A 19,114-nucleotide genomic window follows, 5' to 3' on the forward strand; every position below is an offset into this window, starting at 1 on the left:
TCCCTTTCCTAGGCGTCAACTCAGTGATTCACAAATATGAAGTATATGCCTGTACTTCTCACAGTCACTTGGAGCTCTTATTAACCACTGTTTTCTGGTCTCTGTGTACCCCACTGACCATCCAAGTCAATTGGTTTGGGTTAGGGCATTGGAATTTGTATTTCAGGCAATGGCAACATTCCATGTGATACAGCTGCTATTGGTTCAAGGACCATATTTGGTGAGAGTCAATTCCTTAACTGATATGATGTTCTGGTCTCTGCCTCCAAAATAAAATCAATAAAACTTTAGATCAATCTTAGAATTTGTTTAGAAAATTGCCTGTATCTTTCCAGGTAATTTTTATTATAATTCTATGTAATGAAAATTGGTGTTATGAATTCTTCAAAATGAATATTTGATAGCTTTTCTGATGCAATATTATAATATTAATACTATCAATCAGAATTACTTTCAAAATGGGAAGAACTGAAGCTCCAAAATTGGGGTAATCCCTGAGCTGTACATAATGGTGGCACAGTGAGTTATAGAGACAAGAAAATTAGAAAAGCCTAAAGGATCTGATTTAAACAACTTCTAATTTTATGACCAAGGTAATTGCTTTTTGAGTCTGTTTTTCTTTGCTTCTGCTATCTCTTGCACTATTAAGCCATTGCCCCCTGATACATATTAAATGTGATTTAGTTACCATATTTCTGGGAAGAGATGCTGAGAATTAAAAGGAATCTTTGCCAGTTGCTGGGAGAGAGCCAGTTTTTATCAGGTGTGAGGACAATAATACTTGACACAAAATAAGGGTGAAGGCTAGGGGCACACTAAACAATGATGGAGTGGAATTGCTGGGAATACTTTTCAACCCTAAATTTTACAATAAAGTACCCAGCAGCATTTGATTGTTTCTGCCACCTAGAAACTTATTCTTTCTTGCTCCCAAGGCACTGTCCTTTCTGATACTTCTCTGCTCTCATTTGCAACAGCACCTTCTACTGAGTCTCCTTTTCTGGATCCTCTTCCCCAGTCTCTGAATGTTGAAATACCACAGAGCCCAGTACTCAAATTTGTTTTTTTCAATTTACAGTTACTCTCTGTATGATCTTACCCAGCCTTTTATCTTGAAATCACACACACACATACACACACACGCATTCCAAAATAATATTAGACTACTTCTCTTAATTCCAGAACCCTATATCAAATTGACTATGTGAAATTTATGTTTCAATGTCTAACTGTACTCTCTATCTTACCATGTTCATAAATGATGTCTTTGATTTCCTCTAGAAACTGCTTTTCTCCCAGTCTTTCCATTGTGTTTCCATTTCCCCAATTGCTCAGACCAAAAATATTGATGCCATTATAGTTCCCATTAACCAATCCTATGAACTCAATCCTAAAAATATTTCTCACTCCCTTCACCATTCGAAGTACATCATTTTCTTTCAATTCTTGAAACCACTTACTAACCGATTTCTTTCTATCAGCCATTACACTTCTACAGTTTTTTGTCACAGTGTCCATAGTGAATTGTATCATGTCACTTGTTGTCTGATAATGCTCCTTCACAGGCCAGACCCTTGTTATGCTCATTACAATTATTATAAAGGGCCTCATTTCTTGATTTCTGATTCAACTTACTTTGTTTTCAGCTCAGGCACTGTTTGGTTCACTGGAATGCTGTTTATTGCCTCTCTGTTCCCCAGAATGCTCTATGTGTGTTTTTATGACTTCATTTAACACAACAATAATATTTTGTCTTCTCTGTCTGTGCCCTCTACTAGGCTATGAGTTTCTTAGGAGTAGGAGCCAGTTCTTAATCTTCCTTATTTCTCCAGAGCTTAACTGAGTACCTGGTGCACAATAATAGGTGCCTAGTGTGGAATGAATGAAAGAAGAGGTTTAATATGACTTTGGGGAAGGAGGTCGGGCTACTTTGTTCCTGTCATTGTACCAAACAGGGGAAAGACAACTTTGGATAGGATAGGCTTGTCATGTTAAAATTAGGATGGTTTAAAAATTTGAAGGAGGTTATAAATGATGGATTCATTTATTTATTTTCTTTCCCCATAACGTATGTATTAAGAGCATCTACAAAACAAGTAGGATTGGTAGGGAGCCTAAAATGATTGGAATTTGGGGTTAGGCATTTCACAAAGTGATTTGTCAGTCAGATTTCTTATAGGCTTAGGTGACAGAAACTCATTTCAAAGTGCCTTAACCCTAATATCCCTCCTATCCCACCAAATGGCTGTCTCAAAGAATTGGTAAATCTATGGATAGAGTTGCTATCAGAAATTCACATGATCTTAGATGTTTTTATAAGTGTTCCCCAAAGACTTCTATAATAAAGGCTTGATCTCCAGTCTGCGGCATTATTGGGAGATGGTAGAACTTTTGGGATCTGGAGCCAAGTAGGAGGCTATTCCTTCAAAGGTAACTGCAGGACTCCAATCTCTTCCTCTTTCTCTTTAGATTTTTGGCTTTGAGGTTAGAGAAGAGGGCCTGTACCACATACTCCCAATTGGTTATGAACTGGTATCTCCAAAACTGTGAGCCAAAATAAATCTTTCTTATGTTTATGTGTTTGATTTATCTCAGATATTTGCTACAATAATGGAAAGGTAACACATTCTTCTACCCACCTTCTCTGTCTGACTTTGTTTTCTCTGTATTCTTTCTTCATTCTCTCATACTATAGAAAGTCTCTCAATGCGGTTAGAGAAGTAGAGAGACTGCAACCAATGTTATACTTCTGTCTTCAAATTAACAACCCCAAACAAAGTAGGAATATATATATGAAAGACACTAACTTGTAGTTCTGCTCATTGCTAGGCCAGCTACCTTATGGGGAAAGAGACTATAATGGGCCAGGTATGGTTTGGATGACCATGTGCTAGGGTAGCTCTGTGTAGTTAAGATTAGGTTTGACTCTGTCTGTCAGTATAAGAGATCCTGACTATAACAGTAGCCTTAAACAATACAGGGAAGTCTAGGAACACATGTGTTTCATAGAGATTTTGGGATTTAGATTTATTCTATCTTGCTCTTATTATAGGGGAAGGTTCCACTCTTAAGATCACCTCAGAGTCCAAGATTGCTGCTCCAGTTTCAACCTTAACATTCATATGCCAGCCAGCAGGAAAGAAACACCATGGGTAAAAAGGCAAAAAATATTTGCTAAAATCTTGTCAAGACCTCTCATGAAACTTTATCTCATCAGCTAAAATTTAGAAACATGATAATTATGAGAGAGAATGAGAAACAATCTTTTCTATGGTTGACTTTATTTTTCTGTATTATTATGGAAGTAGAGTGACACAAATCTTGGGGAATAGTGTCTACAATTGCTATTTCTACCACCTCCTGGAAAGATAGTAATGAAAACGGATGTTAAAGCCTAAAGAAAGCTAGGAAAATCCCCCTTAATGATTAAAATTGTGGTATTAGTATACTTTCATTTTAAGTCTCACAGTAAAACTTTTTATTTCTCTATTATAAAGTCTAGGTACTTACCACAAACCCACACTGGCCTACATTTGGTAAAAAAAAATTTTACTGTTAAAATGGTATCATAAAATCCCTTTGTTTATTGAACTAATAATTATCTTTCCAAAGAAGATCCAGCTGTTTTGGTCCCTCAGACTAATGTTTGACTCTAGTGCAACCATTAGCTTTTCTACAAATAAAATTATAAGGGTCTTTTATTATTCTGGTGAATAATTAGCACGTCTTTTTAGACTTAATAAGGGTTGAAAAAGCTGATTTAATATTTCTTTTTTAAAATAGTGGCTGGTAGAATTAGGTTTTGTTGCCTAAAATCTGATTCAGATTTCTCATTGTGGTAGTAGATATTTGTCACTTTTTAATGGCTTGACATCCATTCATTTAGTAATAGAACTCCAAATTTGAGGGAGGGATTACTTGTCCTCTCCTTGCATACAGTATAGACCAACTGTTACCGAAGGTGTCCTGGCCCTTCTGACTGTGGGACTAAGTTAGGTTCATGGAACCTTTCTTCCTGGAATTTCAATGTTGTTTTCAGAGACATTAAGACAAAAAATGTTTGGAGGTAATTCATTTGAGAAGAGATGATGGGGAAATGCCTGCTAACCATTACATCTCTGCTTTCTGCCAATTCCTAAGTACGATTTTACCAGCCTTTTCTTGGATTTTGTGAACATTCTGATATACTGTCAATTGTTCACTCATTTTTCTTAATGTAGTCAGAGATGGTTTTGTTGTTTATTCCAGAATAATGATATTGTCACTTATGGACTATGCAGCTGTACTTGACCTTTCTTCCAAACTGGAGAAGAACACTTGTGCTTAATTTATAAATGTAACCTGAGGGGAAAAAGCCTTGTCATTTTCTCCTCTACTATAACCTTTCCTTCTGCTAGCTATAAAATTCTCTAGATCCTAAAGAGGGGAAGAATATATCACTTCAGGTTCTTTATGCCAATTTGTGATAACACTTGGTCTCTTTTCTTAATTTCCTCTTTTGTTTGGTGTTTTACTATTGAGTCTAGCTCAGTATTTTTCTTCCTTTTAGTTTTAATCATGATATAGAAAGGATATATGTTTAGTATTATTATCAGCAGTATTTAGTGAGTTACCATTTCCTTAGGCTCAAATGATTAAAGAATGAAGAGCTCTACCTAACCTAATTATATTTGATTCATTGGTGACTTTGTTTTTAATTTTTCTCATTTAGGTAGATTTTACAATTACAAGCATGCCTTTCTCTTTAGTGCTTCAGATAGATCTCTACTACAGTCCACAAATAAAGAATAGGAAAAAAGTAAACATAACTTATTGGGTGGCCATTATGATATAAGAAAGATTCAGTTTTGGATTTTTCTGAATTGAGATCCATCCATCAAGTATTTTTCAAATGAAAAATGTGAAAGCTCAGCACTGTAGGGAAAGTTGAAAGACGGTGTTTAAGAGAAGTGTAAAACTGGCAAGCCAAGGCAATACTCAGCAAAAAGAGCAATGCTGGAGGTATCACAATATCTGACTTCAAACTATATTACAAAGCAGTAGCAATAAAAACAGCATGGTACTGGCACAAAAACAGACATGAAGACCAGTGGAACAGAATAGAGGACGTGGATATGAATCCACACAGCTATGCCCACCTTATTTTTGACAAAGTCACCAAAAATATACAGTGGAGAAAAGACAGCCTCTCCAACAAATGTTGCTGGGAAAAGTGGTCATCTGTCTGAAAGAAACTGAAACTATATCCAGGTTTATCATCCTGTACTAGTATCAACTCAAAATGGATCAAGGACCTTAATATCAGACCCAAAACTCTGAAGTTAGTACAGGAAGGACCAGGAAACACTCTGGAAGTAATAGGTATAGGCAAGCACTTTCTCAATAGAACTCCAGCAGATCAGCAACTAAGAGAAAGAATGGAAAAATAGGACTTCATAAAATTGAAAAGCTTCTTCATGACAAAAGAAATGGTCTCTAAAGTAAAGAGACCACCCACAGAGTGGGAGAAAATATTAGCCACCTATATATCAGACAAAAGACTGATAACCAGAATATACAGGGAACTTAAGAAACTAAACTCCCCCAAACTCAATGAACCAATAAAGAAATGGGCAACTGAACTAAACAGAACTTTCTCAAAAGAAGAAAACCAAATGGCCAGAAAACACCTGGAAACTTTAAGTCTCATGAAAAAATAAGAATTAATTGTTCCTGGCATTGACCATACTACATCACTTAGTCATGTTTAGCATTTCTCTCGTTCATCTCCCATCCTCTCCTCTTCCCTGCCCCTCCCCCCTTCCTTCTTGTCTTTTTACTTTCTAGCCTAGGTTTCTCTCCATTTTTGTTGTTGTTGTTGTTTGTTATTTGTTTAGTTTTAACTTTTGACTGATACTTATTGGCCTGAAATACTGATCATTTTATCCTCTCACTAAGCTGCAGACATTAGCCATGTCTTCCTTGGAGCTAGTTTATCACAGTGCTAAAAGACCAACTTTACTTGAAAATCTTAGAAGGATCCACTGACTTTGAGATTAACATTGCCATCATGGGACATGTGATGACAATTTAAAGTGTAACTCAAAGGAACTCCCCCAAGTTTGTTTGTACTGCATCCATACATTGTGTAAGATCACAATAATCTGATTACTCCCTCTGATCTTCCTCATAGCACCCATTGGATTATTAGTAGGGAAACCCTTGGCAGAGAAATTAAAAGAAGTCTAAGAGCAAGTCAACTATTAAAACTTTATCATTTAAGAGTTATTTGTCCGTGGGAGGATCTTTTCCAGGCATAGATTTGAGCAGAAATTTATAATATCACCATAGCATTGACTGATCATATCTTGAGGGAGAGGGAGAACTTCCCTAGCCTGAGTCATTAAGTAAATTCCTAAGATTAAGTATGCTTAGATTAATTTGTTTTATGTGTTTGCCCCTGAACTCTTGACTGTAGGAAAATGGATTGGATCACCTCTCTAAATCTTGGGAGATGTCTGTTGACATGGCTGTCTCCTAACTGTGGAGGATGGGATGGAATTTGAAAAAGAACTAGAATACCTATGGCATTTAGGTTACATCAAAATTAAGGTGGGTGTGGCAGTGTACCTCTATAGTCCCAGCATTTGGGAGACTGAGGCAGGAGGGTTATGAGTTCAGGTACCCTGGGCTATATAGCAAGACCCTGTCTCAAAAAAGATTTTATTAAATTATCCTAACTCTATATAATAGGCCAATAAATAACTAGAAAAAATCAAGTTTTTACTAGCTATTACTTAAACACAGTTAGTAGAGGTTCATAAAATATTAGCAAGACAAATTAATCAACATAGAAATAATATCCATGGAAGCAAAAGGGTAATGCTTACTGTTTGTGGCAAAAATAACTAATGGTTCCCAGTAGTCAACTGGCTAGAGGTTACACTTCCTAGTATTCTTTGGCAATTCGGCATGGTCTACAACAGGAAGAATAAATGTTTTTATGAGGGGTGAGGTGAAGAGGTATGTGAATAGAAATGATATGTGTAGTTTTTACTTTTTTTTTTTTTGTTTTTAAAAGGAAAGCGTCTTGCCTTCTACTTCATTTAGCCTTTCTGCAGAGTTTTAAAAAGTGGCAACAAAATGAACTACCCTGGCCAGGGTTGAAAACAAAGTGTTGCAGGGCAGCAGAGCCACTAACCATGTTTGTGTTGCTTTCATTTGAATCATTATGTGTGAGTAAAATAAATTTCCATTTTATTGAGTTGGATTTTTGACTCTTGTGGTTATATAGCACTTAACTAATACACCAACAAAAATGGTAATGCAGATTTTAACCATTTACTGCTTTCATTTATACTTCTGGGTGCCTGGTGTAGCTCAGCACAGTTCTATTTGTATAACCTACATTCTTTCTTCCTTGGAGTGTGGGCTTACAGGTAGATGGAACACACATTCCCTATTTTTTTGCATCTGTTCACAATAAACAGAATATGCACATCCCATTAAATCATATATATTAAATCATATATATTGTTTAATTATAGTCATTCAAATCCATGTTAAGCTTGGACTTAGGCAAGACTAATCAGTATTTTCTTCTGGGAATTAGGAACTTTGACACAAAAGTGGTTAAGTCATGTTACTGGCAGTAAACCATATGAAGACTCTTGGGGTCTCTAGAGCTCCACTTATTCAAAGCTTTCTTGAGTCTGGTTGTTAAGAGTGGCTTCTTTGATAAGATATCACTATATCCTTAGACTCATATATTTACTTGCAATAAAACTTACTTTGGAATTGTTTTGGGTTTGAACAAAATCAAATACAGTACAGATAGTTCTCATATATCTCAAACTCAGTTTTCCCAGTTATTAACATTTTATGCTTGTGTGGTATATTTATTGGAAATGGCAAAGTGATGTTGATTCCTTATTAACTAGTCAATATTTTATTCAAATTTTCTTAGTTTTTGCTTCCTGTCCTTTTTCTGTTTCAAAAGTAAACCATCCAGAACATACATTTAGTCATCATGTCTTATAGGCTTCTCTTGACTGTGACAACTTATCAGATTATCCATATATATGTATACAAACAGACACACATATATGTAAAACCTTGACACTTTTGAGGAGCATTTGCCAATTATTTTGTAAAATATCCAACAGTTGTGATTTTTTGTTTTTCTTGTGATTAGATAGAGCTTATATGTTTTTTGAAAGGAAGACCAGAGAAGTAAAGTGTCATTTTGTCATATAAAATCCAGGTATATGCTATCAACTTAGTTTATCACTACTGACACTAACTTTAATCACTAGGAACTAAGTGAGCTAAGTCTGTAAGATTAAAGACAGGAAACTGCACATAAGCATTGTACTCTAATGTATAAAGTTACTTCCCATTAAAATCAAGGACTAAAAGTTTTGACACTGCTGTACATGTAAATGGATGGTACATGGGAGAGGCAGGTTTTTCAGTCTTGGAGTGGGAGTTTACAGGTAAGCAAGGGAAACAAGGTAGAATGACCAATGTCTTAATCTATCAAGGTGGAGACATCAGCACAAACAAATGTTTTCCTTAATGTAAATGCTGATGACTGGCATATAGTAATATTCATAAATATGTACATATACACAGGTAAGTAGATGTGCAGGTTGATATGTATGCATGTGTTTTCTTGTCTGTCAGTTTAGAGGGTCTATAAGCAATAACGCCTGGTGCCTAGATCTTGGTTTCTAATAGTATTCTTCAATAAAAAGGAAACAGAACTCCTTAGAAAAATGACTGATTCAAAATAAAATACCACAGACTGGAAGTATGACACCAAGATGCCAGCATTGTGAACTATGGTGAGGGTTTTCCCTGCATGCAGATGGCTGCCTTCTTACTATGTGCTCACCTGACAGACACAGATAGATGACAAGCCCTCTGGTGTCTCTTCTTAAAACAGCACTAATCCATTTCATGAGAGCTCCATACTTATGAGCTCATATAAGCCTAATTAACCCTCAAAGGCCAACGGTATTTGGCAGATTGTTAATATCAATATAAATTTTACCCACTCATGTGCTCTCTTTCATTCACACAATTATTTTTAAAATACTAAATTAATTGCCAATATTTTAAAAATTGCACATGAAAACATAGATATTTGGCCTTGTTGAGCAATTGGAACGTCTGACCATATGGAACTATACCGCAACCAGACAAAAACAGACTAGTAGAATCGTGTCTACCTGTTTAGAAGGACACACACGCTCTGGTTTTCTAGCATCTCTAGAACTTAGGCATCTTACCCCTGGGTTGCTGAGTTTTCAAACTCTGCTTCAGAGTTTAAATATGGAGGTTATATAGCAGCATATATGAAAGTTTTAGGGTCACAGAACTAAGGAATCCGAAGATGGTGAATTAATGACTCGAAATATTCCATGGCATTGAGTGCTGCATTTTCATTACCATGTGTACTGTTTCTTACCAACTACATCTCATTTTCTTTGAGTACCCACTTTTCTCTAGCTTGTATGCTTCCATTGCTATTACCTAAAATACATATACATCATTATTTGTTTGCTTGCTTTGACAGCCACCGACCCTGCAGGGGGATCACAATGAGCTTGCAAATAGTCTTGTGTTGTTTATGTTGGTTCCAAGCCCTCCCAGTTTTAGTCTTTGTGCTTTTGAGTCTTTCAAATATCATAGCTGCTTTTATTGCACAGAATGCAGTCAGACATATTTCTTCCTCATTTTTTAGTCCTTCAAGTCATATTCATCAACCAACACAGGGGAACACTTATAAAGTCTAATCAGTGATCTAGAATTCTGCCTCCAAGTTGATACCAGCAGCAATGTCACAAGGGAAATTGTCCACATTGACATCACTTTTCCCAGTGAACTCATGATGGTAGTTAGTACCACACTTTATTTCCTGAGTACTTATATTCTGTTTGTTTAGTGTCCATTTAAAACTTTGGCCATGAGGCAATGCCAATTTAAACAGTTGTTCAGTACAGAATTTACAATCTTCTTTCAAAAATGAAAATATTTGGCAGGGTTTATTAGAATGCACATTTTTAAAGTTTCCATAACTTCAAGATTCAAAAAACAATTCACCTCCTCTGCAAGTTCTTCTGCCTCCTAGATTTTATTTTTCCAGGAGGAAGTTAAATATCTTCTCATCCATATGATACTTGATTTTAGTTATCTCCTAATTTTGTTTATTTCTACTCTGCATTTTGAAGTTTATTTTTAAAAGAGAGAAAAAAATAGAAATTTAACAATTTTACTTTCTTTCTTAAATGAATATTATACTATTTTTCATAAGCACTCTTAAATCCCAAGAAGTTTTTCAATACAGGATTATTACCCCCTTAAGATACAGGCAAATTTCCCATTAATATTCCATGAGAAAACATTTGAGTTTGAGTAAACCTTCTGGTGAAACACCAGCATGAAAAGGGAGCAAAATATACACTCCATAGTAACAAAAATGTTTGATCTGTTTTTACTTTATGTAAAAATTCAGCTTAAAGACATTTTGATTAATCAGCAAATACCCTACTTAATGTATTCTCTATTTTCTTTGACATTCTTCCATAGCTTGATAAAGATCTTCACTCTGCTATAAATTTGATAAAATGGTGTGTTATTTTTAATACTAACAATATAATATGTAGATATTTGACTTTTGCCTTTCTCTTTTCTTCAACACACACACACACACACACACACACACACACACACAAAACAAGCCCTTGCAAATTTTGTTTAGGTAGCTAAATAAATAGTGAATTTAATTTCTTCCTCTCAACCCTATACTAAACTGATGGTTGATAGCTTTTTAAAGAGCCATCTGAGAATAAAATAGAGGCTATAATATTTGCAGAAAAATGTCACAGATTAATTAGGATATTATGTGTGTAGTGGGTGTAGGGTTTTTATACTTCCCAAGTAACGTTTGTAGACCCTAGGTCAAGTGCTCTTGCATTAAAGTGCAATCCACATTTCTTTCAGAGGTATCCTTCGGGCTTCTGAGATTGAAGAACGCATATGTTGTGGGATGAGTTACTGCTGCACACTCTTTGCTGTGGCTCAGCAGGTCAGTCGCCTTGCTGTTCACAGTAGTCACCAGGACCAGTAGCAGTGGTTAGTAACAACTTCTCTGAATACAATCTTCTTTTCTCCTCAAATTTCATGTGTGAAATAGTGACTCTTGCCTCTGAGGGTTAAGACTTCCCTCTTTCTGTGAAGTACAGGATAAGATTCTGTGACTTTTTTATTAACATTTCTGCAAAGTTTGAATCTTTGAAAAACAGAGATTCAGATTTCCTTCTCATCTGCTTCCCTTCACTTTATAATGGTTCAAATTCTGTTTTATGTTCTAGGATTTTTTCAATTTCATCTACCTTTATCATTCTCTAGGTATTCATCTTCTATAGCCTAGAATCTGTTCATCAGCTTCAATAAACTAAAATGGAGAGAAGAAATTCTGAAGTTAGCTTCATCTCTAACTAGAATATCAGTGAACACATATGGACTGTGATTTCATGCACATCCAACAGGACTGTAGACATCTGCTCTTCAGAACATCAGTGTAGGAGTTTCCATACCTCTTAGATCTGCAATCACCTCACTTTGTGAGCTTTCCTGGGAAAATCCTCCCCAAAATCACAACAAAAAGCCTTTTGACACCTAGACACTTGATCTTGTGTAGATTTACCCTCCTTCCTGATAGTCTGTGTTGATCCATTAATCGTTCTTGGTTGACACTCACAACCATGTGAGTCATGTCTTGTCTCTAGGTAAACCCGAATGGTCTCTGGACTTCTTTTGTAAAACTTTTGTAGTTAATGTCAGACTGGGCACTGAGTGATTTATTTTAGTTTAGGAAAAGATAAACTTTGTTTCCCGGCTTTGAACATGATAAAGGGGTGCTTCCCAGTGTGGTCAGTTAGAGTGGTGGAAGCAGGTATGCTCTTTCTTGTTGAGTTTGATACTTTGCTCTGGAGAAACCTATTTAAAGGAATGGAATGGGGTTTCCAGTAATCATTCTTATCAGGCATGGTGCATAAAGCATTAGCTGTTGAAAACAACTGCTTTTTAGTTTTTAAAGTTGATTATTGAATTCATCTCATAGATTTATAAGTCATTCATTAGACAGAGAATGGTCAAGTTTAGATTACTAGTCTTCTCTGACCCTGATGCTAAATGCTGACTTCTGCTATTACCTATCAGGTAATAACAAAAATCTCACATAGATACATCAGTGGGGGTTCTGTGTGATGTTTAGTATTTGGAAAATAATAATCTTTCAAACATTTAGCTTCCTTTATTGATTATATTTCTCAAAATGACTTTGTTCAAGTAAAATATGTAATTTGAGATGATAGGATTTGCACTTATGAATAGAAATGCCTCTCACTTTAAAAATGTCTGTTAGATTATTTCCTTTCATTTCCAGGCTTCTGGGTTTTAAACATCCATAGCTTTGATATATGCCAAATATGAAAAATAAATTTGCTGAGAAAGAAATTACAATCCATTATAAATAATGTTTTTGCAAGCTCAGAATATGGTTTCCCTTATTGATTTTAGTACATGCAAAATTAAGTTATACTGAATTACTATTATAATTATTAATAATAATTGTCAGCATAATTATAAAAACGTTCACCTAGACAATCGGAGCATTTTACTGATTCCCCCTGTTAATTAGATAAATGGAAAGTTAAGAAATTAGTGTAAATCTAGATAAACAGAACTGAAAGTATGGTTTTTGTTAAACTTTTGTGAAAATATAACTCACTTTCTGAAAACCCTTCAAACCAAAGACATCTGGAAAATTATTTGAACATGTTTCTTAGAAAAAAATAAAAATCTTACCATTGTTGAGCTATGTTAATAGGTCCAAAAGCATGAATAGACAGGGTTATGACAAAATTTTAGAAAATGCTCATTGTTGTATGCATATATGGAAATGTCACAAAGAAACCACCTGTACAACTATTATGTACTAATAAAATGTTTGAGGAATAATATCAGCTTAAAAAAGAGAAAATGCTCATTATTACAGGAATGAACTCTGAATGGAAAAAAGACTCAATAAATCTGTATGGATGACAGTTTTTATTTTCCTCCTCCTCCTCCTCCATCCTCATCATCTTTTTCTCTAAATGAAATCCTTTTAACTTGTATTTTCCTTTGCATTTTGAGAGTCTGGGAAGTACTGAAGCAAAACTACTGACAATGTTAAAGAGATTCCAATTGAGCCTAATGTGGCAAACTGTTGGGTACCTGACTCCTTTTCCATGTTTCTGCTAGATCTTTTTTTTTTTTTTCTAGAAAAGCACATGGTTTCAATAAACTTGCTGAACTTAATCTGAGTGATGTATGCATTTGACTCTTTGCAAGAGACAAGAATGTCTTGATGAAAATGTTCTCCTACCAGGCTATCACCCAATTAACAGGTACAAAGAATCCTCTGTGCCCAGCATTGTTAGTAAGTATCCAAACACAGTTCCAAAATTCCTTACCTACAATTCTGAAAGCACAAATTTAGAAAACCAAAAGCTGTCTTTTGGCTGGAAAACCTGTCCTCAGCTGAGCTGAGTGACTTACAGTCTTTCTAAAGCTACATTCAATTTGAATATTAATCTCACTATAGAATATTAATGTGCTTGATTACTGGGTATTGCTTTAGACCTCACTGGAGCTATAAATTATGTGGATTTTGCTATGTATTATGTTTTTGAGGTCTGGATAATTCTGAAAATTCAAATACATGCTGCTTAAGAATTTTATCTGTGGGACCATAGTCTATGTTACCACCATTGTAAATCAAAACATTTAAAAATTAATTCAGTATTCATTTTTATAGAATACTGATTTTATAAACTGATCAATTATTTGGAAGAGTTTGAAATATACTTTGTGAAATATTTTTCTATTGGGTATTTACCATGTGCATAACTCTACCAGGTACTTTTCATATTTGTGTATTTTATAGATCAAAAGATTGAGATTCATTCTCTGCTGGTAAGAATGTAAGCCAGTACAACCACTATGGAAAATAGTATGGAGGCACCTTAAAAAAATTAGAAATAGATCTGCCATATGATCCAGCAATTCCACTCCTAGGGATATACCCAAAGGAATGTGAATCAGATTCCAACAAAGGCACTTGCACACCCATGTTTATTGAAGCACTATTCACAAATAGTCAAGCTGTGGAAACAGCCAAGATGCCCCATAACTGAGGAGTAGATTAAGAAAATGTGGTATTTATACATAATGGAATTTTACTCAGTCACAAAGAAGAATGAAATTTTGTTATTTGCATGTAAATAGATGGAATTGGAGAACATCATCTTAAGTGAAGTTAGCCTAGCTCAGAAGGCCAAAACCCGTATGTTCTTCCTCATATGTGGATTATAGACCTAAAACAAATACAACAATATTATGGGACATGAGTCACACTACGGAGAGGCTGTGCAAGGGAGGGATAGGACAAGGAAAGTAAAGCAAAAATTTGAATGTGGTTGATGTGCTTACTGTACAGGAATGAATATAGAAATTTTAAACTGGCTGGGGCCACCGTGAGGGAGGAGTGAAGAGGACTGGAAGAAGCAAATCAACTGAAACTGTAATACATATATGCATGGGAACAACCAGGAAACTCCCTGTGTAGCTATCTTTATCTCAAACTAGCAAAATGTCATGTTTCTCATTTACTGTTTATGTTTTCTCTTCCACAAAATCAGAGAACAGGAAGGAGGAACAGGTTCTGTGGGGTGTGTGTAGGGGGGTACAGTTGGCACCAAAGGAAGAGGGGAGGTGGTGGGGAAAGGGGGTAGGAGGATAAATACGGTGCAAACAATGTATACACAGTATGTAAATGCAAAAATGGTACTTGTTGAAACTGTTCCAGGAATCAGGGGAGGGGGGAATGGGGAAGAAAAGTGGAGGGGGGAAATTCAAGTATGAATAAATTTAATACACTGTAAGAACCTTTGTAAATGCTACAATGTACCCATACCCAGCACAATAATAAAAAAATTAAAAAAATAAAAAACATTTTATTTTATCTATTTATTTTGGAAATCATATGAATTTTATTTATTTTTTTTCTTTTATTCATATATGCATACAATGTTTGGGTCATTTCTTCCCCCTTCCCCCCACCCATTCCCTTACCCTCTGTCCCCTCCCTCTCCCCCCCCACCCCCTAGATATCAGGGAGAAATTATTTTGCTGCTATCTCTAATTTTGTTGAAGAGAGACTATAAGCAATAGTAGGAAGGACCAAGGGTTTTTGCTAGTTGAGATAAAGATACAGGGAGTTGACTTGCATTGTTTTTCTGTGCATGTGTGTTACCTTCTAAATTAATTGTTCTTGAACTAACCTTTTCTCTAGTTCCTGGTTCCCTTCTCCTGTTGGCCTCTGTCACTTAAAAAACATTTTAAAAGGATTGAGATTAAGTAATGTGTCGAAGATCTCATAGATAATAGTTATCAAAGCCAGATTGTACAGCCAGGTATTTCTAATTCTAGTCTTAGACTCACAATAAATGTGATATATTATTTCTGCTATATTATTTTTTTCTCTTTATGCTTTTGTTCAGATGTTGTTTTGTGGTTAAACAAATTTTTAAAAAGTTCTTGGAGAAAAGACAGCCTCTTCAACAAATGTTGCTGGGAAAAGTGGTTATCCATCTGCAAGAAACTGTCTTTCACTCTGTACTAGTATCAACTCAAAATGGATGAAGGACCTAAATATCAGACCTGAAACTCTGAAGTTAGTACAGGAAAGAGCAGGAAACACTCTGGAAGCAATAGGTATAAGCAAGGACTTCCTCAATAGAACCCCAGCAGCCCAGCAACTAAGAGAAAGGATGGACAAATGGGACTTCATAAAATTAAAAAGCTTCTGCACAACAAAAGAAATGGTTTCTAAACTGAAGAGACCACCCACAGAGTGGGAGAAAATATTTACTACCTATACATCAGACAAAGGACTGATAACTAGAATATACAGGGAACTTAAGAAACTAAACTCCCCCAAAATCAATGAACCAATTAAAAAATGGGCAACTGAACTTAATAGAACTTTCCTCAAAAGAAGACATTCAAATGGCCAAAAAACATATGAAAAAATGCTCACCATCTCTGGCTATAAAGGAAATGCAAGTCAAAACCACACTAAGATTCCACCTCACCCCTGTTAGAATAGCCATCATAAAAAACACCACCACCAACATGTGTTGGCGAGAATGTGGGGAAAAAGGAACCCTAATCCACTGCTGGTGGGAATGCAAGCTGGTACAACCACTCTGGAAAAAAATTTGGACACTTCTTTAAAACCTAAACATAGACCTGCCATATGATCCAGCAATCCCAGTCCTGGGGATATACCCAAAGAAATACAACACAGGTTACTCCAGAGGCACCTGCACACCCATGTTTATTGGGACACTATTCACAATAGCCAAGTGATGGAAACAACCAAGATGCCCCACTACTGATGAATGGATCAAGAAAATGTGGTATTTATACTCAATGGAATTTTACTCAGTCATGGAGAAGAATGAACTCTTATCATTTGCAGGTAAATGGATGGAACTGGAGAACATCATTCTGAGTGAGGTCAGCCAACCTCAGAAGACCAAAAATCGTATGTTCTCCCTCACATGCGGACCTTAGATTTAGGGCAAATACAGCAATGTGGATCACATGATAAGGGGAGAGCACATTTGGGTGATATAGAAATAGGTAGAAAACCCAAAACATGAAAGCGTTTGATGTCTCCACTCTAGAGGAACTAATACAGAAACCTTAAAGCAACAGAGGTTAACATGAGAAGGGGATCAGTAACCAGGGTAAAGATCAATTAGAGATGAATCAACATGGGTCATAACACATGTACACAAAAGCAATGCTAGGAATATTTCTGGATAGCTATCCTCAACTCAACTAGCAAAAACACTTTGTCTTCCTTATTAGGCTGTCTCTTTTCTTCAACAAAACTAGTGATAAAGGCAGAACATGACCTGCCTGGAACTGAGGGAGGAAGTGGGGAGAGGGTGGGGGAGGGGGCAGGGGGAGAAATGACCCAAATAATGTATGCACATGTGAATAAAAAAAAAGTTCTAAAAATCTCCACAGTTATATGGGGCTTAACTCATATAATACATAAGAAGCCTATGAGGTAAGATATTCCCATTATGTAGATGAAGAAACCAAGCCTTGGTGTGGTCAGGAAATTAGCCCAAATTTTGCACAACTAGGAAGTAATTGAGGCAGATTCTGGAACTAGGCAGTCTGATTTCATACTCTTGCTGAAATGTAAACCCCTCAGAATTTCTTCTATATTGGCCTATATAATGCTTGGCTCTTTCATCATGGTCTCTCTTTCATTTTTAAAGTTTCTCCTGTAAGTTAAATCCACAGTTTAACTTTGACCTTAGTACCAGAAAAATCATTGTACTGTTATGTATATTCATGATTGCTGATAAAAAAAATGCATTGAATCAAGCCCTGTGGATAATCACAGTTTCCACTTCAATGTCTTAATAACAAATACAAATATTTTAAAGCAAGAATTTAAAATTAGTCATTTTTATTGAACTGTGTTGCAAAAAGATTCAATTTTTAAGTTTTATTCTATGATCACATATACACACATCAAAATATGTTTGCTATACCCCATACACTTCTGTTTTAAGACCAAAGGTTAGAATACTATGCATATCTTCTGCACTATCTTTTTCTATCAGTATCATGAACTGATAATTGATAACACATAATGGATAATTTCAAACATACAAAAATACATACAATAGGAAAATTATTATAGAACTCCCATGAAATCACCCATCTTCAGGAGTTAACAATTCATGGCTGCTTTATTTTACACTGGTAGATTGGTAGATTCAGACAAGTTAGAACAGAAACTATGATTCTTTAGGAATAAGATTTGCTGTGCTCTCTCCAGATCTAGCAGCTGGAGTCCTACTCTGTGTCAATATCGTCATAGACCTAGGAAGGTGTGCAGGGCAAGAACAAGTAAAAATGTTCACGAAAGTTTTAACAATTTCTGTTTTGTCTTTCAGGTTTTCTTGGTTCCTGTAAACCTTTGAGTTTTCCTATAATTCTTCCAAATTGATTCTTATAGTTATGCATGGTTTCTCAATTATTTTCTGGATAGAAGGGACCTTGGAAGTACCTACTCTACCATTTTGCTGATCCCACTTTCTGTGTAAATTTTAAAGTCACCTCTCTATGGTCAATGCTCTGATGTACCAGGATTATTTGTGTTTTGGGGGTTTTTTGGAACTGGGATTTGAACTCAGAGCCCTGTGCTTGCTAGGTAAGCACTCTACCTAGCACTTTATTTTGGTTCTTTTTTCATTTATTTTTCACATATTGTGTTATTCTTAGTTCTTCTTAACGTGGAGCTTGTGAGATTACATTTTATTTTAATCCTTTCTCTCTTTTGCAGTTTTTCTAAATTCTACAAAGTATCTATAAAAGGTTATACTAGGAGTTTAAAAAGTAGTTTTAATGGAAATGGACATTTCTATGTTCAGATTGAAGTTTGTTATATTCTCAGTTTTCATGGAATTTTATTTGTTCTTTTTGCTAATTTTTGGAGAATGTATTGGGAGATTTGAATTTAGGTATGACCTATTATCTTGGTTCACTGGAAATCATTTAACTACACATTTTATTGTGTTTGATTATGAAAGTATTATTGTCAGTTTTATTAACGTAGATTTTGATGTTATTTTAAGACTTGGTATTTATTGAGTATACCTGAAGTGTCAAACTCTTTGTTATTCTTGGTTTTGGAAGTGTGAAGAGACTGACAAGATCAGTATTTTCAGTTACTTGTAATCTAGTGAGGAGATAAGCAGTAAGTTTACTATAATGTGGTAATTGCTCTCATCACTTACCACATTGTTTAAAGGGTCAAGGGTCAATGTATATGTATGTATGTATCTATCTATCATCTTTTTATCATCATTTATCTATCATCTGTCTTATCCTCCTTATTCTTAAGAAATATATTTGATAGGAAATCCAAAAGCTATTCCATATAATTGAAAAGTGAGGTGATAATTTATCTTATAACATTGTTCGGTGC

Source organism: Castor canadensis, chromosome 4 (genome assembly GCF_047511655.1).
Source record: "Castor canadensis chromosome 4, mCasCan1.hap1v2, whole genome shotgun sequence".
NCBI lineage: Eukaryota > Metazoa > Chordata > Mammalia > Rodentia > Castoridae > Castor > Castor canadensis.